The sequence below is a fragment of the Oryctolagus cuniculus genome, chromosome 18 (genome assembly GCF_964237555.1).
Source record: "Oryctolagus cuniculus chromosome 18, mOryCun1.1, whole genome shotgun sequence".
NCBI lineage: Eukaryota > Metazoa > Chordata > Mammalia > Lagomorpha > Leporidae > Oryctolagus > Oryctolagus cuniculus.
Genome location: NC_091449.1, coordinates 58572043 through 58598270, shown reverse-complemented (window position 1 = coordinate 58598270; position 26228 = coordinate 58572043). Strand labels below are relative to the sequence as shown.

The 26228-nt window shown below is 40.7% G+C and overlaps 1 protein-coding gene and 1 pseudogene across 2 annotated transcripts in view; one reads left to right on the top strand and one right to left on the bottom strand.

Annotated features, from left to right (window-relative positions):
* The window catches only part of CNTNAP4 (contactin associated protein family member 4), a 444592-nt gene that overhangs the window by 332459 nt on the left and 85905 nt on the right, over positions 1-26228 (bottom strand). The gene's annotated exons all lie outside the window — the stretch shown is intronic.
* Positions 1299-2551, top strand: LOC138846580 (pleckstrin homology domain-containing family A member 3 pseudogene; annotated as a pseudogene).

Below are 26228 nucleotides of genomic sequence, written 5' to 3'. Positions count from 1 at the left end.
AAAGCACTACAAGATGGCCCAAGTCCTTGAGTCCCTGCACCCACGTGGGAGCTCCTGGCTTCAGATCGGCTCAGCTCTGGCCATTGCAGCCATTTGGGGAGTGACCCAAAGGATGGAAGACTTTTTATCTCTCTCTCTCTCTCTCTGCCTCTGCCTCTTCTTCTCTGTAACTCTGCCTATAAAATAGGTAAATAAATCTTCTAAAAATTAATTTCTGTTAAAAAAAGAAATATTATGCTATATCCCATAAAATGTCCAAGTATTACAGGCTTGCTATATATGTGTATATATTATATGTATATATTTTTTAAAGGGATATCTCTGAAACCAGCCACCTCTGATTTGAAAACCATTCAATCATTCTTTTCCAGTGACTTAGCCTCTACTTGGGCATGGAGTGAAAATAGGTTTTCCTCCAAATGCTAATTCCAGGTGACTGGTATTGACCAATACTTCTGTATTTGAGTTTTATCAATCTTCAATCTGGAAAAAAATTCTCATTATAAAAGTATTCATTTTAAAATTTCTTTACTTCTGTATCCATTTTCTTTATACCTAGATAACATATTTGAAGACAAAGATGTATTTGTACTCCTAGTAGGGAGTAAGATATCATGTTATTCTGGGGAAGAATACAGTACATTTCTGGATTTAGTTATAGATTAACTGTTAAGATTTGAAAAATACTGACGTTGCTCATACTACTTTGCTCCTTGAAGAACTATGAAATTGTTGTTCCTTTGAAAGGTTGATGGCAGAAATTTTTATATTTGTAAACATATAAACAGGCTTCATTACTGAACCTGGGTATAGAATTAGTAGTTATTGCATTTATTTTGGATCAAGTCTTCAGAAAAAAATATAGATATGTCCCTTTCTTATTCACACAGGACCTATGCTACGTTGAGAGGATATAAAGGAGTCAAGCAATTCTGATATACCCATTTCTCTGTACCTGACAGTAGGTTACACTTCCACGAGCAGGAACACAGATCACATAAACTAAACTTTGCTCTTGGTCATCAGCACGTCTGGAAAGTCAACTTTGCAGTATTTCAGTAGCTTCAAAAATATGACTTATTAGTATTTGAAATGAGAAGTTGTTTACAGATATGAAAGGTAGGACAAAGACGGATGAGTTTTGTTTTTATTGGGAAAATCAGTCACTGAATCAATCTTGAAGCTTCTCTTCAAATTATATTTGTTCTCTGGAGATAAGGGTTCATGTAATTTTTAAAAAGTGCTCTCAACCTCTTATTACTCAGAGCCCTTCAGCTTTGTCTTCAGTAAGTGTTTCAATATATGAAAGTGCAAGTTCTACAAAAGATTCAGCTATGTTCAAATATTGGTTTAAAATATAGGGGCTGCACCACCACCCCATCCCCACAGCCGACGCCACGCCTGGAGGATGCGCGGTACCAGGCTCTGAGACATGGAGGGGGTTCTGTACAAGTGGACCAATATCTCACGAATTGGCAGCCTCGCTAGTTTGTTTTAGATAATGGAATCCTATCCTACTATGATTCACAAGATGATGTTTGCAAAGGGAGCAAAGGAAGTATAAAGATGGCGTTTGTGAAATTAAAGTCCATTCAGCAGACAACACGAGAACGGAATTAATCATTCCAGGAGAGCCGCATCTCTACAAGAAAGCGGTAAATGCAGCTGAAAGACGGACAGAAGTGGCTGGTTGCTCTCAGGAGCTCCAACGGGTGTTCGACTGATACTAGGATTAAAAAAGAAAAAGAAAGAAGTGAAACTAGTGAATCTCTGGAAACCAAAATATCTGAAGCTCGCCTGCACCGTGACCTCCAAATGCAGACGTTCATGCAATCAGGAACGAGTCCGCCATGATGAGAATCATTCATCTCCCAGCACAGAGAATATGCATGAAGCTGCTTCTCTGCTCAGTGCTACATGGAAACATTCATCATGACCCTTGAGGAATGTGCGAAGAGAGCAAATGCCAAGTTTAAGCCTGCGATGTTTCAACTGCCCCATCAGGATCTTTGAGTTTCTCCCGTGTCACCTTCTCCTGTTCCAAAGATGATGTTCTGTGCCCACCCACCCAGGTTCTCGTAGTTCAGAAAGGCATAGCCACCGGATGAAAGAGCCAGCATCTGCACTTTACTTACTCTCCCAGTGATGCCAAGGAACCTGCTCAGATACAGACTCATGGAGTGAGATTCCCCTTGAAGAACGGATACACCTGCTCACTGTGACAGAAATACACTTAATGGAAACTTGACATCAGCAACCATTCCTGACGAAAACAGACTTATGGGGAAAAAAAAAAAAGCCTGAATTGGAAGATCCTCTTCCATCCTCTTCCTCAGGAAACCTAGGTGTCCAGCTTCCTCTAAGTATTTCTGTGCAAAAGCTGCGGTCACTCACCTACTGTTCCAGGGATTTCTCTGCACTTTATAGAATACTGTGAAACAAACAAACAAAAAAACCCCACACACTTTTGAAGGATATTTTACCTTTATGTAGTTTATTTGCAAGACTATTTTCCTAATAACTTCACAGTGTGAGTGTGAATTTTTTTTAACAAATGATGATATAACATTTTGACATAAGGACAAATGTAGATATTTTTCCAAGCAACTTTGAGGGACTGGCGGATTGGTCAGTGAATACTGCAGCTTACAAACTTGAAATTTTATAAGGTCCCAGTTTGACAGAAGTATATGTGGAACTTGTGCCATGGACCAAATGGTCACTTTGCCCCAGCTAAAATGAGTTATAATAGGGTGATTGCATCATATACCCTTCAGCAAAAAGGAAACTCTGTGTATTCTAAATATCTTTAACCCAAATACCATGACACTAGATCCAAATATTTTTTAAAGCTTTCTTGTGTGAGGTTGACACTACTGTATCTGCGAATACCAAACGTTGGGGTAAAGTTGTGTGAGGTTGATACTACTGTATTTGTCAATACTAAAAGTTGGGGTAAAGTATTTAATCTTTGTTTATTTTCTTGCTGCATCAAAAGAAGACAGCGTTCTAACTTTTGTGACCTACCAAATTTAAGTTGTGTAGACATTGTTATGTACATTGCTCTAAAAACGAAGCTAACATTGTCATGACCTCGTTCACTTATACTAGAGAAATAAACCACTTTCAATGGAAGAGGATTTGAGTGCTTTTTTTTTCCCCCTCAGATAGACATTAAACTGCTGTTGTAAGGGATGTTTGCAGCTCTTTAGGATACCTGGAGACATTTTAATTTATGAATATTTATACAAAAGAATTCCATCAAGGTTCTGCGCTACTTGAGAATGGCATTATTTAAAGAACAAATAGTGATTTTTGGTAGTGCCTGTCTATATGTACTGCCTCTGTTTGCCTTGTTATCTGTGTTTTTGAACTGACTTTGGGGTGAGGTATTGTCCAAGGTCTTGGATGAAGAGCACTTTAAAGCAAACTCGTTTGGTGTTTTTAAGTCAATCATGTTTAATAAATATGTCATTTTTGCAATCAAAAAACAAATACTAGTATAAATTGCAAAAATATATTCTGGTGTGAGTAGCTTTGAGGAACCCATGCTTGTTTTTTTTTAATAGAAAACATTTACATTTTTTAATGGAACAACATTACATAGTTATTCCACAAAGTCCCCCAGTAAGAACAGGTCTACCGTATGTGAAAAATTCCTTGGTACTTCACTGAGATGCCTTAAAATTCTGTATTATCTTTGGGTTTCATAATATGCATATTAACACTGAGATTATTTTATTACCAGGATGTATCACTTCCCATATTGATTCACCTCCTGCTGCATGTTGTAAATTTTTGGAGGCACAGACCATGATTTTCCCTAGTAGATAAAACTGCAACATCTGCACATTAGTAAAACTACAGTAAACCCTTAAGAAATACATGCAAAATATTCTTTCAAAACAAGAGGTATTCGTTGCAAGCCAAAGAAACTCATGCTGATCACTACAAGTAACAGAGAAATATAAAAGAAAAATAGCACCAACTCCATGGGATTCTTAAGGACTTTGGTTAGAAAATGCACAGAATCCAGGAGCCATGAGGAACCAAGGGCCAGGATTCAGGTATCCCCTGTTCTTAGGCTCAAAAGCACCAGGCCTGAATAAGGAGCAAGCAATCAGCCAAACAGCAGATCCACATCCACAAGCACATGGCCAGAGAGTCTAGGAGAGAGGTGTGGCCCCTTTGGCTACCATATCGCTCGCAAGCCCTCTGCTTCTCACTGGTTAACCCAACAGGAAATGCTCTCCAATCAGGAGGCAGTAATTTTGAATAAGCAAAGAAAAAATATATATCATAAATTTGACAGTGTATTAACCACACAATATCCTAATCCATATTATATTTCCAATAATGTTCCTCTGAATATATTTCTCATAAGCAAAATTGCGCAAATTTGTCCTCGACAGAAGTCAAGGCTACATCAGTTTAGGATCACTGCATCATTCTCATTTATCTTCTAGATTCATTATGTCCTGCCTCTATTTTTGTCAGTAGAATGCTATTAAAGTTCACAAATGATTTAAATTTTTTATAAAGGATGTTAGCATATGTCTTAAGTTTTTTTTTTTTCTCCTCTGTTCTATAGCAGGTTATAGAAACCTAGACTCTTCAGTTTGCTCGGACTTAAGCTACCTCATTATTTCATTCAAAACATCCAGTATTTGATACAGACAGTACCATCATCTATTCAATTGCTTTTGCTTCATATGTCTTCTAGTAAGGCTCTGATTTAGTTACCTTTTGGGCAATGAGACAATTAGCGCTTCCAACAGATTTGCATTGTTTTTTGAGTAGCAGAGACTCCACAGCAAAAGTAAACACAGTTCTAAGTTTAGTTCCAAAAAGAGAGGCTTATGAAGTAACAACAAGTAAGCATTATGCTCTTGCATTATTCTGAAATTCCGATTAGCTTTAAATGGAACCCTAGTGAATTCATTTTTGGAAGAATAGACTCCATTTTCTTATTCTTCATTGTTCTTTCAATAAAGTACATTCTTTGAAGCTGTGAATTTATAGCCCCTCATGATGAGTTGGACTAAAGTGCTTCAAAGGAGGAAGAATTTCATGAATTCTCCAAAAGAATCTCTAGCCTAGAAAATGTAAAAATTCACACACCACAGTTTCAGTCCTTTGAGGAATTTTTCCAAATAAATGTTTACATAGAAAGCATTTAATGTATTTTAAAATAAAAAAAGTCCTACTGAAGATATCACATTTTAAATGGTACGATGCTAGATCAAATGGGAATTTTTAATATCAAAACTAAACATGAAAACTAGGGACCAACACTGTGGTGTAGTGGGTTAAAGCCCTGGCCTGCAGAACCAGCATCCCATCAAATTCTGACTGCTCTACTTCCTAGCCTGCTCCCTGCTAATGTGCTTAGGAAAGCAGTGCAGGAGGGCCCAAACCCTTGAGCCACTATACCCATGTGGGAGACCCAGAAGAAGCTCCTGGCTCCAGATCGGCTCAGTTCCAGCTGTTGCAGCCATTTGGGGAGTGAACCAGCAGATGGAAGACCTCTCTCTGTCCCTACCTCTCTCTGTGACTATGTCTTTCAAGTAAATAAAAAATAAATGTTAAAAAAAAATCCTGAAAACTATTCAGTACCATTTTACTTCATTGAAATCCTTTGCAGTCATCTAAAGTCTTGAGAATCAGTTGTGACAAGTAGATTTTAATTAGTTACAATTATACAAATTGTCAATTTCGAGTATGCTACCAATTCTTTTTTGTACTGTATACACATATCTCAGCAGAACTGTGTGTAGAACATGAATCACAGAAGGTCCTTTCTCACTGAATGCATATGAGGATTGAAATAATTAATACATGCAAAGATATGAACTAAAAGGTTTTAGTAATAAGAGTAGTAGTAGTGATAACACTCTTATTCCTACTGTCTCTTGGAATAAATATGCTGTAAGATTTTTAAGCTAAAAATCTTGACATATACCTTGGTTACTATAATAATTCTAGCATGTAAGATTTTAGATTTTAATAAAGCATGTTCAGAAATCTATTCTAAAACAAAAACACAAAAGTTTTTTCTAAAATTATGCCAAACTGAGTAATATGCTTCTTGTTTGCATCATAGTAATCAGAACAAGCACTTTATGAGTTTGAACATATGGGGAAAATTTAGCAAATGAACTTTTTATCTTAAAAGTTAATAGATTCTCCACATGTGGCTATGCATTAGTGAAGCTATTATCTGGGAAAGATTAAAGAATAAAAACACAAATACATGGAATGTGTTCAAGAGATGGAGGGAAAGAGAGGGAGGAGATGAAGGAGGAGAGAAAGAGATCTTACCAGAAAAGGCACTTTTGAAGCACTTCAGAAAGTTCTCAGACTGTGTGCATTATGAAAAAACTAGACATAGTGTCCAAAATTTTTTGCCCCATTTTCCATGAACCTTTTGAATTACCCTTGTAGGAACATGTTGAGCGATGAGAAGAGCTAACTCAAGGAGCACCTCACATGAGTTTTCTCCTTGTGGGTCCAGACCAGTTGTGAAACGTCAACATGGTACACTGGAATCATCAGAAGTCTTGTTAAAACACAGATCCCTAGGACCTACCCTCAGATTTGATTCATCATTTGCGTAGAACCCCAAAATGTCTGTTTACAGCAGGTTCCCGGGCGAGCCGACGCTGCTCGCCTGGGAAAGCCCACTTTGAGAACCATTGGTCTACTGTATCATAAACTGATGACCTATTGCTTTGTTTTCGTGCTTGATAAAGAAACATAAAACAACGTTTTGGGGGCTGACGCTATGGCAGAGCAAGTTAAAGCCCTGGCCTGCAGTGCTGGCATCCCATATGGGTGTCAGTTTGAGTCCCAGCTGCACCACTTCCAATCTACCTCTCTGCTACAGCCTGGGACAGCAGTAGAGAATGGCCCAAGTCCTTGGGGGCCCTGCACCCATGCGGGAGACCTGGAAGAAGCTCCTGGCTTCAGATAGGCCCAGCTTCAGATGATGTGCCCATCTGGGGAGTGAACCAGTGGATGGAAGACTTGTCTCTGGTTTTACATCTCTCTGTAACTCTGTGTTTCAAATAAAATAAAATAAATCTGAAGAAAAAACCACACACAATGTTTTGATGAATAATATGTATGATTGATTCATGTTTTCTCAGATTTTACCAATTATCATTAAGAACCATGATCAATAATTGTATTAATGTTATCCAATAAGCAAACTGAAAAATATAAATTATATGCAATAAGCATATTTTTTACCATGGCAAATAAATAAGAATTGGGAACATCAATTAAATTGGCACAAATTAAAACAGCAATGAAGCAGCAGTTTTGCTATTTCAGAAAGCATTTCTGAGAATGTTTTATAATATTCTACACCCTGCTGGTGGTTGACAGTGACGTCACGTGGAAGGGTAGCCCTGGATTTCACAGGTGATGAGATATGGAGTCATTAATTATACCCAGGACAGTTTCTTATATTAGAATAAAACTATGCAACATTACATATGTAAGGGAAAATGCATGTTGATGTTTGAAAACCCAGTCTTACTTCAAAGAAATTGTGAATACAAGTAACATATTCTAAAGTGGTTTGTCTTTCATGAATTCAAACACGTCCTCCAGCCTATAGTTAAATGTGGTCACTTTCTAAACAATGCATTGAATAAATTAATGGTGAGTGACAGGAAAGTGGAGGAGAAAAGGCACACACAGATAAGCAGCCACACGAGCCGGAGAGAGGGACTCTATTCTGGAGCAGAGGAATCATGAAGCTGTCCACTTGGGTTGCAGGACTCATACGTCATCGCGTGGCACCTTCTCCCTCCAGAAATATCCATTAGCTGATTAACTGCACCCTAAATGTTTGCAGCTGCTCCCACCGTGCAGGGCACCGGCACTGCTTCTGGGCTGGCTGATGTTGTTAAATTCTAGTATTTTTAAGAAACTACATACAAGCACAGCCCAAATAAAGCACATGCATTCCCTAACAGAATACACCAGATGGGAGGCCCTGCCGGACTCGCAGGCCTGATTTCCATGAACAGCTACCCTTTACCGAAACTCTCCCGTAGCAACATGAAATATTTCCTAAATGTCATCAGCAATTATACAAATGTGTATACATCTATCAAAATGCATTTGGAGATAACAGAGCCAAAGAGAAAATGCCATGACAAATACCACCATCGAAACCTCGATGGCTAGCGTTCCAAAAATATATCAAATGAATTAGCATTTTTCTGAGAGTTAATTTCTTGATATTTAAATCAAATAAAAATATTAGGTGAATTAATCACATTACACATCAAATGAGACTAGAAAATGGCAAAGAAATTAATCCATATTCAGGACAAAGTTAACCTGTTTTGTAAGCCTCTGGGAACCACTTGACAGAAATTGCATAATAGCAGATCGACAGAATACTCCAGAAGTTTGCTGATCCAGCATTTAATTCTCACGGAACAATTATTGGGAAAAGGAGTTCTGTCAGATAATAAAATTAACATTGCTACAGTGTTTAGATTTCTAAGAACTGGTGAGAAGATGAATTTGGTGGAGACAGATGAAATACACACATGCATATACAGGGCCTCCAGTGCTACAATGCCTGGTTCCTGAACTATACAAAGACCTCGCTCTTCAAGATTCCCGCTGACCCACTTACAGAGTCGGAGCTGACTCCTGGATGAGGTGCACGGCTGTTCTCTCCCCACTGCCCCCACATCTGCACAGACTGTTTTTCTACTTTTCTGCTTTCTACCATCAGGTACCCTTTAGTCAATCTTGACACACGTGAGCTACCACATATAGAGTCATCATGTGGGATGTCTGTGTGGACGATAGCTCATTTTTTAAGCTCGTTTAAAAGTCAATCAACTCAAAAACAAAACCAGCAAATAAGAAATCAGCATCCTCCTCTTTAGAAACCAGTTATTCTTGTTTTTCCACTTTAATGAGTTCACTGCTGGCATTGCCCTCTCTCCATGAGGCCCCCGGAGTTATCCTGAATCTGAGAGACCAGAATCTGCAGCAGCCCAGGAACTCCGCATCATCTCCCCCAGGAGCAAAATGAAATGCAGATTCCTTACCACAGACTCAGCCCCTCCAGCCTTTCCTGTGTGGCCTCTCCCGTCACCACAGAGCGCCACATATCCTTTCCTTATCCCTCTGTGTCCCTGTAACTACACCGCCACCCACCCTCCATCCTCCACACTTGCTTTGTCCTCACCAGGGCTCAGTCTCTGCAGCTATGGGCCCAGCTCTGCCTTGGATCTCCAATGGCCTTGACCTTCCTCGGCACAGAGATCCAGGACCACACATCCTCATGAGCTCAGCACAGCACCGACCCATTACAGACCTGCTCACAACTCCTCCTGTAAGGAAGACTGGGCGTGAGAAAGAGCTTGACTGCTGATTTAGGAAATTAGGAGACAGCCAGTGAAATTTGAAACTCCACCTTACTGTGGCTACAGAGTCCAGGAGGAGACAAAAAAAAAAAAAATCCCAAGCCCCTCCTGCAACATTCTCCCGAGAAAGACCCCATTGCTGTTTACCATGATCTATCTCTATGTCCCCAGTTAAACCATGGTTTTGACACTTCTCGTTCTACACCTGCATCCCTCTTTGCAAAATCCTTTCTCTGCCCCCAGGAAGAACAGCCTGGGAGACAAAGCAGCCCAGTCCCAGCACAGCTGCACGTAGACAGGACCACACAGGGTTGGTCTCCACTCCGCAGGTCCTTCAGGATCTCAGAGCAGACGCCGACACACACAGGAAACCTGACTCTTGCAGTCCTCCTATGGTGCTGCCAGCTTCATCGTGGAGGTTTCTCTGGATGAAATGCACACATGTGAGCACACACGCACACACACAGACAATATTTGTTAGTTTAGCAGATCTCTTTGGAGGCCTCCAGTGTCTTGGCCACTGTGATCAAAGACGTGCTTCCAAGGATGAGAAAAGCACACGTGGCGCCTACAGTCAAGCGGGCGGTCCAGACACATCAAACACAAACCACTAGTAGACAGCGTGATCAGCACTGCTACGGGCGACTGTCGAACACTCTAGAATTGCCCTGTCGGGGGACCTGACCTCCTCTTGGGGTCAGACAAGGTGCCTCGGAGGAAGCGGCTCTGAACTTCAGTCTGAAGGTTGAGTATTGATTCAGTGGAGGAGGAAACTTGTGACCAGAGGAAGCATTTCTGAAGGCTTAGTCCTGCTCCACAGCAAAAAGACTGACTCAGGTCCAACTCAGCACTCACACAAAAAACTCAATTCCAATAATAGATTCTAGTGACCCTTCATCAGAAGAATCCTACTCACACAGGAAGGGCTCTGTTTTTTTTTAAGCCTTGACCTGGCTAGCTGTGAAAGTAAAAATTATACATTTCTGTTATATTTGAAAAGCTTTCCCTTTCAACATTTTAACACCAGCCAGTGCCAAAGATATCTCTGGGACTATTTTCCTTTGATCACACAAGCCTCAGTGGCACTTTATCTTCTAGCAAATAACAGACTGATTACATACATTTGCTTTAACCTTCTGAAATTGCTGGGAAAGAGTATTATCTATAAATATACAGTGATAATTGATGGTCAAAACGCCAGTTGGGGTTGGAGCTCATTGAACAATTTTTGGCTCAAGAAAAGAAACAAGTTAAAATTGCTCTAAGCTTCTAAAGATTGTTCCCTTTCAATATGCACTCTGATTTCCGAATGGACTGTTCCCATTGTTACACATTAATATCTCTCTTGTGAGCAATCCAACTATTAGGTTTTCTTAACCTATTAGTTTAGTAAAGTTGATTAAAAGCTAGGCAAAAAATGCCAAGTTCAGAAAGTAACCCAAATAGTTCAGAAGGATATCAAGTAAAAAATAACCAAAGTCTCTCTTTTGACCCTTTATCCCCAACATTGCTGATGGGGACTGCATATTATAAAAGTTCTTTTGAATCTCATTTTTTGTCCTTAACAACATATATTTTAGCTCTTACTGTTTAAGCTCATTAGGTCGTGCTCATAGTACTCCAGCCAACCGCTGCGCCTAACTTGTCCATATTAAAGACCTAGGATCGGCCGGTGCCGTGGCTCACTAGGCTAATCCTCCGCCTTGCAGCGCTGGCACACCGGGTTCTAGCCCTGCTCGGGGTGCCGGATTCTGTCCCGGTTGCCCCTCTTCCAGGCCAGCTCTCTGCTGTGGCCAGGGAGTGCAGTGGAGGATGGCCCAAGTCCTTGGGCCCTGCACCCGCATGGGAGACCAGGGTAAGTACCTGGCTCCTGCCATCGTTCAGCGCGGTGCGCCGGCTGCCGCGGCGGCCATTGGAGGGTGAACCAATGGCAAAGGAAGACCTTTCTCTCTTTCTCTCTCACTGTCCACTCTGCCTGTCAAAAAAAAAAAAAAAAAAAAGACCTAGGATCTTCTGTTTCATTCATATAACACTGTAGTACTAGACACAAGCAATGTTATAAAGTATACAAACAGTTCTGTAAATACATATCTTGGTGTATGTAGAAGAGGAATACTTAATTTCTAGCTGTTCCTCATGTGTAGATCAAGCCCTATGTCTATTATATCCTAAAGGAAAGCCACAGTTGGATCTTCCTGGCTTTCCTTGCCCTTCCAAGGTGATCCAAGTGTATAAGGATTGGGCCCTGCACGCCATGGGAGACCAGGAAAAGCACCTGGCTCCTGGCTCCTGGCTCCTGCCATCGGATCAGCGCGGTGCGCCGGCTGCAGTGCGCCGGCCGTGGCGGCCATTGGAGGGTGAACCAACGGCAAAGGAAGACCTTTCTCTCTTTCTCTCTCTCTCTCACTGTCCACTCTGCCTGTCAAAAAATAAAATAAAAATAAAATAAAAATAAAAAAAATAAAAAAATAGTATAAGGATTCCAAAAGTTTCAGCTACAAGATTACTGAGTTTCCATCTAACTGGCTATAAGAACCACAACCTTCCTCCAAGCACCCAAGCTGAAGGGCATCAGACTTTGAGCAGTAGAGTGTTTGTTCTATGGCGCTGGCTTCAAATGGTTTGAATACTCATTTAGGAGACAAGCTGTTAATGTGATTGTGCTCCTGTGTCTCATGTTTATGAACCACTATATGTCTCTTCATATCTGACGGAACAGGAAAATGTATACTTAGAACTTAAAAGTCCCCCAAATAAAATAGTTAATTAAAATCTTGCAAGTACTCCTTAGGGAAGTGCACCTGGCATGAAGTTTGCCTTCAGAACCTGAAGCACGCTTGTGATTTTCACACTGGCCTCTGTGCATGGCTCTGTGGCCATTAGGTAGATTCCCCCATACTTCTGGAGGGAGGGGACCGCTTCTCCCCCTGCTCTTCTGCAACTCAAACCCTTGAAAAAGCATCTGGCTCATCTAAGGCACTCAACGCACATTTTCAGAATACTGTTTTGTTTAATTATAATGATGGGTGCTTTTATAATTAACATAATGATATTTGAGGCAATTCTTTTCAAAAAAAACAACTCAAAGTATGAATGCATAATTTGAAAAGACCATTATCATCCCTTGTGATGTTCCTGGTTGCTGATTGCATCAAAGTTTTATTTCATGTATTTTATAAAGTATCTAGATATGCAGTGGTTTTTATGAGTATATGCACCTGTACACCTTAATAAAGATTAAATGTGTGTGTAAACACAGATGCATACACGCATGTGCACAGATGTGAATGAATGTTGTAAACTACTAATTCAAATCATTGATTCTCACTAGGAATTTTGCCTCCTCCCCAGTGGCACTTGGCAAAGTCTGGGAACGGTTCTGATTGTTGAGGCCAGAGAGTAGGAGCTACTGGCTTCTAGTGGTTATTGGCCAGATAATATGCTAAAACCCTATGCTGCACAGGGCAACATCCTTAATAATTATTTGACACCAAATGTTAATAGTGCTGATTTTGAGAAATACTACCTTCATTCATGCCCTTAAAATTTCCAATGCAGAAATACAATAATATGTTTTCCTCTGAGTTAACATGTGTTTATTATATCATGATTCAGAGCAAGTAGTAAATCGTTTGCTTTCAGGGGAACTGGCATGTGTAGCTCCACCAAACTGCCGTGATCCAAAGAGGCTCTGTGTCGTCCTCAGACCTGGAGAGAGCGAAGCAGAGTCTACAGCGTGTGTCTCTGGGCAAGGCCCCTCGCAGGAGCGTCTCTGTGTCACACACACTGCTCCACACAACATGCAGGACCTGGAGGAGCCATTGCTCGGAGCCACAGGGTCAGCTGTTGGAAGGCAGTGAATGGCAACTAACATCTATTCCCAAAGCTTTTCTGTAATAAAACTCCGCCTATATAAGCCCTCATTCGCAGGTGTTTATGTAAGGGCTTATCTTCAACATTAGCAGCAAGCACAGCTCCCTGGTGTGTCCAGAATGGATAATGGGAAAGGTAAGACAGTTTCCATTCCCAGGGGGCAGTGATCATCCTTGTGATGTGCTAAGCTCCCGGAGTGGCCTTTCACAAGGGAACAAAGTAAGCCCTTCCATGTGTGCCTGGAGCAGCAACTCTTTTAAAACATATTTACCCAAAACACTTTGAAAACAGTTTTCTGTTCCTTCACAGCCTTAGAGAATTTAATAATTTATAGGTCTGCACGTTGACCACAGAAATATTTTGTCATTGATGTTTCCATTAAATTCTACTTGCTTCAAGTCAGTATGGGGTTGAAATTGTTTCCAGTGTATATTCTGATTTCTTTCACTCATTCACTCATTCATCAAGGATGCTTATTGACTGTTTACATGAAGAGAATCCTGCCTTTGGACGTCATTTTTACAAGAAAGGAACAACCAGAACACGGTATAAAAGTCTCTGTGAAGAAAAAAACCTGCACATCAATAAATCATCTATTTCTCATCATTTCCTTTCTTTAGGCACTAGAAAATTCTCCACTTGATGTGTCTTTGCATTAGGTGTAAGCACCATTAGAGAAATAATATTTCAGAGCCAACATAGCTACTTGCTCCAGCCCCTTGATTGAGGCCAGGATAGGAGGAGAGGCAGGATCAGAACAGCATCCCACTGAAAGGTCTTATTTACATTTCTCGTCCCCAAGTGGAATAATCGGAATGTTGTGATAAATGGAAGACAGTGAGTTTTCAGTGAGACATTTGATCAAAATCTAGGATATTAAATAGATATTGATTGAGCTTTACTATGTATTTAATAAGAAACCCCCTGGGGGTTAGATTCAAGCCAGGACGTGCTTCTGTGTGGGGCGTAAGATGATACATTTGTAGCCATTATAAATGATAAATTAGTGTTAAGTAACCCTATGCTATTGGGAGGAGCTGGCATTTCAGCTGGTATTTGAACAGCAAGGGAGGTAGGAAAAATGGAAGGGAACAGTCCTTATGATCAGAGCTAAAGTAAGAGAGAAATATACCACAGACTGGAAATAAGAGCAGCCTGGCACTCAAGAGCCTTGCTTGCCCATAGGGAAACTCCTATATGGAATTTAAATTTTTCCAGTAGTCATATTATTAAAAAAATAGTTGAAATAAGGTTTAGTACTTAACAGATCCAAAATATGTAGCAAGCAATAAATGTAAAGTGCATGGAAATGGAATTAAAGATAAGTTTATTTTATTCCAAAAGCTGATTTTATTCAAAAAATTTGAAAATCAATAGACAGTCTTAAAAAGTTTGTGGAAAATGTGTATTATTTACAAATTGCATGACTTGCTAAAATTTTACCAACCCAAAGTCACTTCATTTTTAATTCTATTTTCCAAAAACTTAAGGCACCCTTGCATAAAAATTATGAGAGATACTTCACATTATTTTTAGCTATATTAAGTTTCCAAATTTTGATATTTGTCTCACCATGATAGCACTTCTCAGTTTGGAATAATTGCACGTTAAATGGCCAACAGTCACATGGGACAGATGGCACCCACATTGGACAAGGCAGCTGGAGAGTTTTGAACAAAGATCCCCAGGCTATGGGGAGCTTGGAACAAACTTGAGCACTATGAATGGACAACATGCCCATCACCTGTCTGGATTCTTTGCAACAGGACACGCACAATGGACAAGCAGGGATACAAGTGCATTGTGTGTGCAGTGTCCAACTTACGGAACATTTGATGAAGACAACTTTGCGTCACCCCCTCTTTTATGCCTGGAGGCTCCTGTAGGAGACAAACGCCTAATGCTGGTGCAGAGGCCCCAGGAGGAGCAGCTGTGTCTTAGCTGGTTTTGCATTTGGTACAAAGGGAACTCTAATGAATCTGGCTCAATAAATAATGGTAGGAGTCCGCAAGTAGAAGTGGAATTAAGAACACACAAGATTAAAGACCAGCCAAAATATGTACACGCATTCATTTGTTTGTGTGCTGCAGAATTTATATGCAAATAAAAAATACGCAACTGATGAGCTCTAGAGGTAATAAACATTATGATTTGAAAATCAATATACACTTGATCAAGATAACCTTAACTTCCTGCTCAGTTTAGCTACATGTTAGGTGGGTTGCTTCTTGCCCAGAGGCCCCTGACCTCTCCCATGTTAGAGCACTCACTTTGGAGAATTTGTCATGGCAAATTATTTCCCTGTTCCTTTCCTAAGTATGTAAATCTTCTCCCAGCCTCTGGCCAGTTATGCAACCTAGGAACTATCTTTGAAATGTAAACATCGAAGGAAACAGCAGCCTGTCTTCCAGTCTCTGTGGGACAGCAGGAGCCTAGCTCTGATGGGTGCCAATTAGCAGACACAGATGTCCCAATCACAGAGGAAAACATTTGCAAGCTCAGGAAGGAGGATGTGCTCAACCCATCGTATTGATCCACTTCGCTCTTGACATTCCCCAGGACTTTTCTACTGGTGCACCTCATCTTTTAATCACCCTCCTGCCTTTGCTGCGGGGAGGCTGAGTTGAGTCTCTGCACAACTGAAATCATCCTGTTTAACTTTGTCAGGTGCACTTTTTGCCTTTTTTTGCTTTGAAAACCTTTATCAGGGCATTGCTCCTTGGTTCCAAAAATAATGGAGAAAATAACGCTAAATAATAAACATGAGATACAAGAGAAAAGAGAAAACAGGAGAAAAATAAAGATAGTAACATAGGCGGCAACTTCCAAAGGTTTATGGAAATGGAATGAAAAGATAAATTCATATGAGTGCAAAAGTTTTGAAGTTCATATGGGTGCAAAAATTTTTAAATCCATGCATGGATTTTTGATAACACACATCCATGAACTCTGAAGACCCCTTCACAAAAGAGCCAGCTCAACCACCTTGGAAAGTCTGAAAGAATTGGTAGGGCGAAGGGGAATCAGTCAGTCTATTAAGAAAATGTGACTTAAAATTTTACAAGCCAGTCGCAACAGTATTTATGTGGGAAAAGTGAATTTACAAATAATGCCCAGAAGTGCATCACCGTTCTTGTGAATTGAGACCGTCTGGGCATCTCATTCCATTTTCTGCCTGGGATACCTTTCACCTGCCGTATGTGTGTGCCCATGATCACACTTCACACTCCATCAGCTGCTCAGTGAGATCCCCACTGTGGCTCCTTTCACCCTGACTGGACTGCAGGTGCACATCCGGAGCCCCTCTTCGGAGGTTAACTCTAGCCTCGCTACTAGGTCACAGGTCAGGGTCCTCCATCAGCCTTGACCTCCTCAGAGTCCTAGCTATCCAGGGAATTTATTCTTGTTCTAGGTAACTCCTTCAACATGAAGACATAAAGGGTACCTCCAAAAGATTAAAAATGTATATGCTTTATCGGAGTCAGAATACTATTTCAGATGGATAGATCATTAGCCTGAGGAGTGTGGCATTTAGAAATGTTTTATAGTCAAACATCTGACCAGAGCATTTATGAGCAGTGCTCACATAAATCCTTTAGCAAATTATATCTATAAATGCAAATAAAAACATCTTGGAAACATATTTTCCATCATTAATCATAAATACTTTGCTCCTCATAGTTAAGAATCCAACAAAGCAAGCAGAGCTTTGTATAATGACAGATCTTAAAACACCAGTAGGTGAAATATAAGATATGCAAATTAAGGTATTTAGCTTAGCCAAACAATAAAGTCATCAGAAACAGCAACAGTACAAGCAGACATTGTGCGAAATTAATCTTCTCTTCCAAGTCACCAGAGTAGAAACACAAGATTATTCATATGAATCAACAATCACAAGATGCATATTTCCAAAATCAGCACACATAAAGCAAGCTGCGTAACTGAGCATCGCTGGAGTCTCCGAGAGGCTGGTTTATTAGCTGTCTCACACACTCTACTACCAAAATAGGCAATGACATATGTAAAGTCAAGAGTCCTTAAATTAGCTCTAAAATTTATTATGGGAGTCAGTTATTAGATTCTAAAGATTACAGGTGGGCCGTGATCCTTTTAATTTTTCACAGAGCTTTCAAACTCCTTCCCTCCAGTGAGTCAAGAACTTTTCCACTCTGGAAAATACCCTAGATTCTTGGAGCGGCAAGAATAATGGACTCCGTCTGGCATTTCATCAAAAGAGAGATGCACTACACAGCTTTTCAAAAAAAAAAAAAAAGTAAAAGCTTCATCCCTAGAACTCATCATCAGAATCTGATTTAGAAAACAGAAGATGAGAAAGGAACACGGTCTTTTTTCCATTAGCATACATCAACTCTGAGAGAACACATAGATTTTAAGTAAACACTATGTATTATTGGAATAAATTTTGTGTTTATGCTTCGCTCCTTCCAAGGAAATATCTTCTCACAAGTTTGTAGACAATGTTCCTGTTCCAAATAGGTCTTCATTCAATTAAACTATCAGATTTAAATGTAAACATATTTTAAATGAGTCTAGCCAGTGAATTATGTCCTCAACAAGGTACTTCTAAAATAACTTACCAAGTCATGAAAACTACTCAAAATAATGGAGAGAAAGATGGTATCTGCCAGTAGTTACCAACACAAGAGAGTTAAAGAATGCTTCTTTGAGTTCGAAGTCATATCGTTTTAAAGGGAGAGAGTGAATCTGTGCAAAAGCATATTATGAAGGCTGGCGCCACGGCTCACTAGGCTAATCCTCCGCCTTGCGGTGCCGGCACATCGGGTTCTAGTCCTGGTCAGGGCGCCGGAGTCTGTCCCGGTTGCCCCTCTTCCAGGCCAGCTCTCTGCTGTGGCCCGGGAGTGCAGTGGAGGATGGCCCAGGTGCTTGGGCCCTGCACCCCATGGGAGACCAGGAGAAGCACCTGGCTCCTGCCATCGGATCAGCGCGGTGCGCCGGCCGCGGCGGCCGTTGGAGGGTGAACCAACGGCGAAGGAAGACCTTTCTCTCTGTCTCTCTCTCTCACTGTCCACTCTGCCTATCAAAAAAAAAAAAAAGCATATTATGAAGAAAAATGTAAATCAAAACAAAAAAATTAACTTCAACAGGATAGAAAATATTATGGGATTATGGGATTACGCAGTGGATTAAAGCTCCAGCCTGCAGTGCTGGCATCCTATATGTGCACCGGTGTGAGTCCTGGCTACTCCACTTCCTATCCAGCTCTCAGCTCTACCTTGGGAAAGCAGTAGAAGATGGCCCAAGTCCTTGGACCCCTACACCTGCGTGGGAGACCCAGAAGAAGCTCCTGGCTCCTGGCTTTGGATCAGCACAGCTCTGACTGTTGAGGTCATTTGGGAAGTGAACCAGTGGGTGAAAGACCCCTCTCTCTCTGCTTCTACCTCTCTCTGTAACTCTCTTTCAAATAAATAAAATAAATCTTTAAAAATAATTACTATGGGAGCTTTGAGACACATTTCCTGAACTGACCTCATCTATTAAGTGGGTTTTTGTTTTTTCATTCATTTGTTGTTTTGCTTGGTTTTGTCCTTTATTTCCTCAAATATTTAATGCCTCAGGGCTTCAGCTTCTTTCCAAAGTAAAAATTATGTAGAGAGTGATGGAAGCATGAGACAGAGTGCATTGATTCTTTATCATCTGCTCATTGCCTGGCTTACTGTATCTGTTTATAGAAAAATTAGTTACATTATTGCAAAGCAAAAATTAGTTTATGAAAAGCTAGAGACCCAAACAAATGCTCCGAGCCGCTGTGTTACTGACTTAATGGTCTGTCTTAATGAGCTGTGTAACCACGCTCTGTTAAGAATGTTGCTAGTTTACCTAATTTCACATTGTTTTCTCCTTAAAGTTTCAAACATTGAAGTCATGGCGTAATTTGAATCCATATTGATTGTGATCTCCTAGAGCTCTCTCCTAAGGCCCAGCTTGAAACTGGTTTAAAATGTTTTTATTTCATTATGTTTACATAACAAAATAGAGGTGGCCACTACAGAGGAGATGTGCTTGATGCTTTTCAGATCAAAACAGAATCACAAAATTTGTTTCACAAAAATGTCAGGTGCATTTTTCATTTCCAGCCAAGAATTAAAACTATGACCTGCTATATTGTTAAAGCTGTACCCCAAACCCCTAATTCTCCCTAGTGTCCCATTGATCAGAGTGTTTTTCAGGGAGAAGAACTCTGGCTGGACCCAGCATTCTGTAATTATTTTGGAAAACCTGAATCACTCTTCTCAATGTGAGTCATGCCTTATCCTTTTAAAGAATTACAATCGGGGCTGACACCTTGGTTCACTTGGGTAAGCCCCCGCCTGCAGCGCCGGTATCCCATATGAGCACCGGGGTCTAGTCCCAGTTGCTCCTCTTCCAGTCCAGCTCTCTGCTGTGGCCCAGGAAGGCAGTGGAGGTGGCCCAACTGCTTGGGCCCTGCACCCACATGGGAGAGCTGGAGGAAGCACCTGGCTCCTGGCTTCGGATCGGCGCAGTACCAGCCGTAGCAGCCATTTGGGGAGTGAACCAATGGAAGGAAGACCTTTCTCTCTGTCTCTCTCACTGTCTAACTCCATCTGTCAAATATATATATATATATATATATATATATATATATATATATATAAAAAGAATTACAATCGAGTGTGATTTTGAAGTTAATCTCTTAATATCTGCCTGGAATACATTGATGGGTGATACACTGGAAGAAATAAATTATAATGGCAACTTGATTGATTGCAACCCAATTATCCAGTCGAAGTCAACATTTAACAATTTTTTGCTCATCCTGCAATATGTCAGTCCCAGTACTCTTCTAGGCTCTCGAAGGGTTAGTGTTTCTATTCTCTTCAGTGTCCACTGTATAACACAATTCCACATGCACCCAGGTCTCCTAAACTTGAATAAGTGAGGGCACAATGAAGCCATTTCACGATTGAAGTGTAAAAACAATAAATGTTGCCACGATACATTTAAATACTAGACTGCATTATCAAGTAGTAGTTGAAATGTTTGTCTTCACAGGATGAAGTGTGATCATGCAGTTATGATTATAGGCACATAGTAAATATTTAATATATGGCAGCAGTTATTACTTTGGCTGAATTTTTCAATTAAGAAAGCTTAAATTTTTAAAACATTTTATCAACCATACTCTATAAACAGAAAAATGCATATATAATCACTTTACAGTACAATGAGTTTTTGAAGACTAAAATTTGAGTGCCAAAGCTCAACATTTCTGAATAAAACCCTTCTTTTCATTTGTTCTAATTCTTTTTATCTTTTTGTAATCTAAAACCTGAGCAACGAAAATTAGTCTTATTCCCTACACACTGGCCTGATCCTTCTGTTCACAAAGCGATATAAATATGACCATTTTTCTTAACTGGACATTACCTACTTAAAATAGGTATTTTTTTCTCCTTGGGAGGAGGTAAGTAGGATACAAATAATGGAATTAATTGCTATTGAATACCCACAGAGAGCCAGGTCCTGTGACATACAGTCATTCATACTGTTTCCACAGTAGGAATACTGGATCCTCAAAATAGTCCAATAAATGGAATTTTTATATAAAAATTTTAGCTGGCAAACAAAAATCACGTATGTGTGTGTTGTTCAAGATAGCTGATCTCACTGCTTCTGCTTGCACATTGTAGACTGGGCAAAGATGTCCACTAGACAAGAGGAATAAGAAATCTGCTGTACATCACAGTGACTACACTCAGAATAGTTTGTGAAAGTGTTCTCATCACAAAATGAATCTAATTTGTTTGTACAGATGAGGAAACCAAGACACCATGGGATCCCCTATCTCGTCAATAACACTCCATGCTGTGACTAAAGGACTTGTGATGATTCAGGCACAACCCAGGGCTTCCTCCCGTCCCACGCTACCACTGACGCTGAGTCACATCTCCATGATCAGCTCATCTGAGTCGCTATCAAAAATTGCTGCTAACGCGTTACCAACACAGATGTTTCTGTTCTCCTCTGCCATCGATGTTTTAAAGCATTGTTTCTCAGGACCAGCTTCTTTCTTATCTAGAGGCCAAGGGAGCACTGCACCAAAGCCACAGCCCCTCGTTGGTGTGCTCAGCCCTGGGTGTCCCGCTCTCGCCCCACTAGTCCTTCTCAGAGAAAGCGAGCCAGAAAGGGACTCAGCAGATCAGAACCCAGCGCTGATGGATGCCTCTCAGTGTGCTTCAATGGGCGATGTCTGAATGCCGGCTTCTCACTTTCTTCCATTTCTGCTTGACTACCCACTGAATATCTCTCTGGAAATTCCCATCCATTATTTCACACCCTGCCACATCTTGCCATCATCAACGTTTCTACTCTTTCCTGTGGCTCCTGAGCTCTACTTTTAAAATCCTGGAGAAATGTTTGACTTTTCATCATTCATCCTCCTTTATCCAAAAGATCAATGAACTGTGGACTCTTCAATTGAACTGTCTGTCTGTCTGTCTCTCTCTCTCTCTCTCTCTTTCTCTCCTCTCTCCATCTCTCTCTTCCCCTACCTGTATTTCTCACCAGAAAAAACAGCCTGGGTTTGTATCGACCACTTCTCTCATTACCCCCACAACTTGCGCTCTCCTGTTTCTCGCCTGCCTTAGGCTATTTCAGTTAATGATCCTGTTGCTGTGTCTTTCTGCTTGCTTACCTTCTATGGTGAGTTTCTTCGCGATTCCCAGTTGTTAAAGTTTCATCCTCGCCATTCACCTCCTCTTACAGTCAGCGTCACCTAGGCTTTCAGGCACAGAGACTCTAATTCTTACCTCTGCTGATCATCTCCCCATCAACACCCTACAAATCCTTCCTCTTACATGACTGCACCAAATCATTCAAGTAGGGTCATGAAATGATACTGAAAGCAACTTTACGTGTCACATCAGCACAATGATGAAGGAAGAACAACAAAAGCAGGCATGTAAAAACCACACACACAAGTGAGCTATATTTAAGTTCATTAAACAGCACTCAGGAATTTTTTTCTTCCTTCTAAGAATCAAAGTGATATAATTTATTTTTGTAGTTATCTGTCATTCTCTTTTCAAAGAACTGTACTTGTATGAAGACTCACTCTCCATCACCTAGAGGTTATTAACGAGTTTTCAGTATAAATGACAAATCAACTGCTTTAATAGCACACCTGGTTTTCCACTTTAAAAAAAATGTATTCTGCATCCACAGGTTTTCACACGAGCAGGCTTCATGGAAAATGGAATTAAAAGACAAGTTTATCTTAGTGTAAAAACATGAGATCCATGCAACAAAGGATCTTCAACAAATTCAAGCAAAATGCATAGTATGAATAAACAATTCATGGATTTCAATCCACTTGCACCACAATCCACTTACTTTTTAATTCCATTTTCCACAAACTTTTTAAAGTACCCTTGTATGCATAACGTTCATCATTTCATTATCAACAAACTCAATATTTTTTCTTTCATATTCTTTTTAGTGTGCCTTTATTCTCATTATTGATTTCTTACTTCAGGTACCAGGCACTACTTTATTCCCAATGAACTTCTACACCCAGCATTGCACGATTGTCCTGTGGCTGCTGTAACAAATCACAAAAAACTGTTTGATTTTTCTCCTTTACTTGTTCTGTCCCCCAGTGTCTTCAAAAACTGCCTGCCATGCTTCAGGTCCCTAATAAATATTTACAAAATAAATGAATGGACATTGCTTTATTTTTACCTTGTTGACTGTATTTTTTCAAGGAATTGTGACTCGGCAGTCACCAAAAACACTGCCTTGAAAACAGCCAACTCACTGCCTATAAAGAACTTGCATAAATGCTTGATGGGCAGCTACGAGAGGGTTATTACTGAGACTTCTGACATTGGGAACAAGTGTGACTCGCGTGAGTGACCAACTCATCTGCAAGCCTGGTCATGTCATGTACCAGGGGAGCTGTCTTTATTCACACTGACACATGAACCTCTGAATGGAGTACTCATGCTTTTGTTTCCCACCACTCACTTTCCTTTTTTAAGATTTATTTCATTTGTCTGAAAGGTACAGTTACAGAGAGAGAGAGAGACCACGAGAGAAAAAGATCGGCCATCTGCTGGTTCACTCCCCAAATGGCTGCAATGGCCAGGGCTGAGCCAGGCCAATGCCAGGAGCCAGGAACTCCATCTAGGTCTCCCACACAGACGACGGCAGGGGCACAACTGCTTGGGCCATCTTCCACTGCCTTCCCGGGCACATTAGCAGGGAGCTGGATCAGAGTCGGAGCAGCTCATATGGGATGCTGGCATCATGGGTGGCAGTTTAAGCCACTACACCGCAACACCAACCCCACCCCCTCTATTTCTGAAGCTATGTTTACCCGCCATATAATAAATCTGTATTAGTTTCCTACAGGTGCTATAACAAATTACCACAAAGGCAGGTGGTGAGGACTTAAAGCAACAGAAATGTATTCTTCCATGATTCTGGAAACTCAGTCTACAATCAGTACCCCTTGGCCAAAATCAAGACCAGAGAGCCACGTGTGCTTAGGGGCTGTAAAAGGCTGTTCTTCCAGCTCCTGATCGGAGCCAGCCCTGTGTGGCTCAGGGTTGCATCAGCCCAGTCTCTGGCATCCTGGTCACGTTGCTTTCTCCTCTGTGTGTACCTGCCTCTCCCTCTTCTCTTTGCACCAGATCTCTCCTTGTCTCTGTTTTACAAGATCACTTGCAACTGTGCACTGATAATACAGGAAGTCTCACCTCAAGACTCGTAACATCATCACAACTGCAAAGACCCTTTTTCCATAGGAGGTAAGATTTATAGGGTCTGAGGATGAGAACTTGATATCTCTGGGCAGCCATTAATCATCCCGCTACAGACATATATGAGTTTACTGTAAGTCATTATGTCTTAACTGTTACTACAGTCATGTACAAGTTTGAGGTCAAAAATTTCCATGTGGCTGCAACTGATAACCAATAGGTAACACTAAACATCAATGTCTCCCAAGGTCTTTTGTACCAAAGAAAAAGGAGTTTGGAAAATATTTTGCTTAAACAATTTAGTGCAGGTGAAAATGGTCATTTACATCATGACCACATTTTTTAAAATTACCAGCACTGCAGACAACCCTACAGAGAGCATTTTCACTGATGGGGAGTATCAGCGAAGCCGCTTTTTGGGGAAAGCCCAGAACGGAGAGCAATTTGAAGATTGCTCATAAGTAAAAATTTCACACAACATTTTTGAGATTAAAAATTCTGTAAAAAGATTGTGGGGGAACAGAGATATATTATGGAAACTTGCAAAGTTGAGAGGGGAAAGTCTTTGATTTCTAGAATGTGATGCAGTGGAAGTATAGTAGGTAAATGAGTTTGCCTAATTAAGAGTGGGAATGGGGAATTCTCATCATATTTTAGTTAAACTTTTTGGGAAAATATGCTATTATTAAAAGTTAAGTGTCACTGATATTTAACTAAAAGAATTTGGGGTCCTAGACTCTGAATCGTAATGATTTCTTCATAGTCTCCTCCCACCATGAGATTTCTAGCCCTTTCAGTTTGGGGATTTATCTAAAAAACTTGGCAGTGTTTCAAGAACTGTTTTTGGTAGTAATTCAATGCTTTCCTGGCTGATATTGATTGAAATAATACACTTTAGAAAGGCATGAAATTTTAAAGAACTATTTTAAACTTCAAAACTGTTTCCATTTGATTTCAGTTTGACAGTTGAAAGTAAGTCTTATTTTAAAGAATTCCTTTACCTACCATAACTAATATCATAAAAAGGGAGCATTTGCTTATAGAATTTTATACCTAGAATAAAGAGGGAGAAAGACTAAGACAGCACATCCTAAGCAATCAATAATATAATTCCAGGTGGTAAAATGCAGTAAAATAATGTAGGGTTAAAATTTAGATAAATACATTAATTCCAATTTGACAAAAGCAAAAATAATCTTGTTTATTTTAACTATGCACAGCTAATGCTGACTGCAATAAGAGACATTATTCAAATACTTTCTTCATGCATTAAAGAGTTTGAACTATTAAAAATGCCACTGTATGGAAGACTGTGTGGCACAATACTCAAGATGCTGCTTGGTACACACACATCCCATCCCTGAGTGCTTGGGTCGCGTCCCCACACACTTCCAAACCTGCTTCCTGCTAACGCACGGTCTGAGGGGCAACAGGCAACGATTCAATTTCTTGGCTCCCTGCTACCCACAGATAGAGTTCTGGGTCCCTGCATTTGGCCTGCCCTCGCCCTGTTTGTACCAGGCCATTCTGGGAAGTGAACCAGTGGATGGAGGCTCTCTCTGATTCTAACTATGTATCTCTTTCTCTGTAGCTCTGCCTTTCAACTAAATAAAAATAAATGAATTCAAAACTTCAAAAAAAAAATCATCATACAAAAGTACTTCAGAAAGTTTGTGGAAAAATAAAATCAAAAGGTAAACTTGGGAAGGGGGAGTCATTGTGACACAGCTGGTTAAACCATCCCTTGGAACACCTGCATTCCCTTTATCAAGCCCATGGAATGAAGTCCCACCACCACCTCCAATCCAGCTTCCAGCTACTGTGTCTGGGAGACAGAAGATCTCAGCCTAAGTACTTGGGAAATCTGATGGGGTTCCTGCCTCCTGGCCTTACTGTGTCCAAGCCCCAGCTGTTGGGTATTTGGGGAGTGACCTAGAGGACAAAAGATCTCTCTCCTCCCCTCTCTTGCTCATTCTTCCTTTCAAATAAATCAATCTTGGCCGGCGCCGCAGCTCACTAGGCTAATCCTCCGCCTTGCGGCGCCGGCACACCGGGTTCTAGTCCCGGTCGGGGCGCCGGATTCTGTCCCGGTTGCCCCTCTTCCAGGCCAGCCCTCTGCTGTGGCCCGGGAGTGCAGTGGAGGATGGCTCAGGTGCTTGGGCCCTGCACCCCATGGGAGACCAGGAAA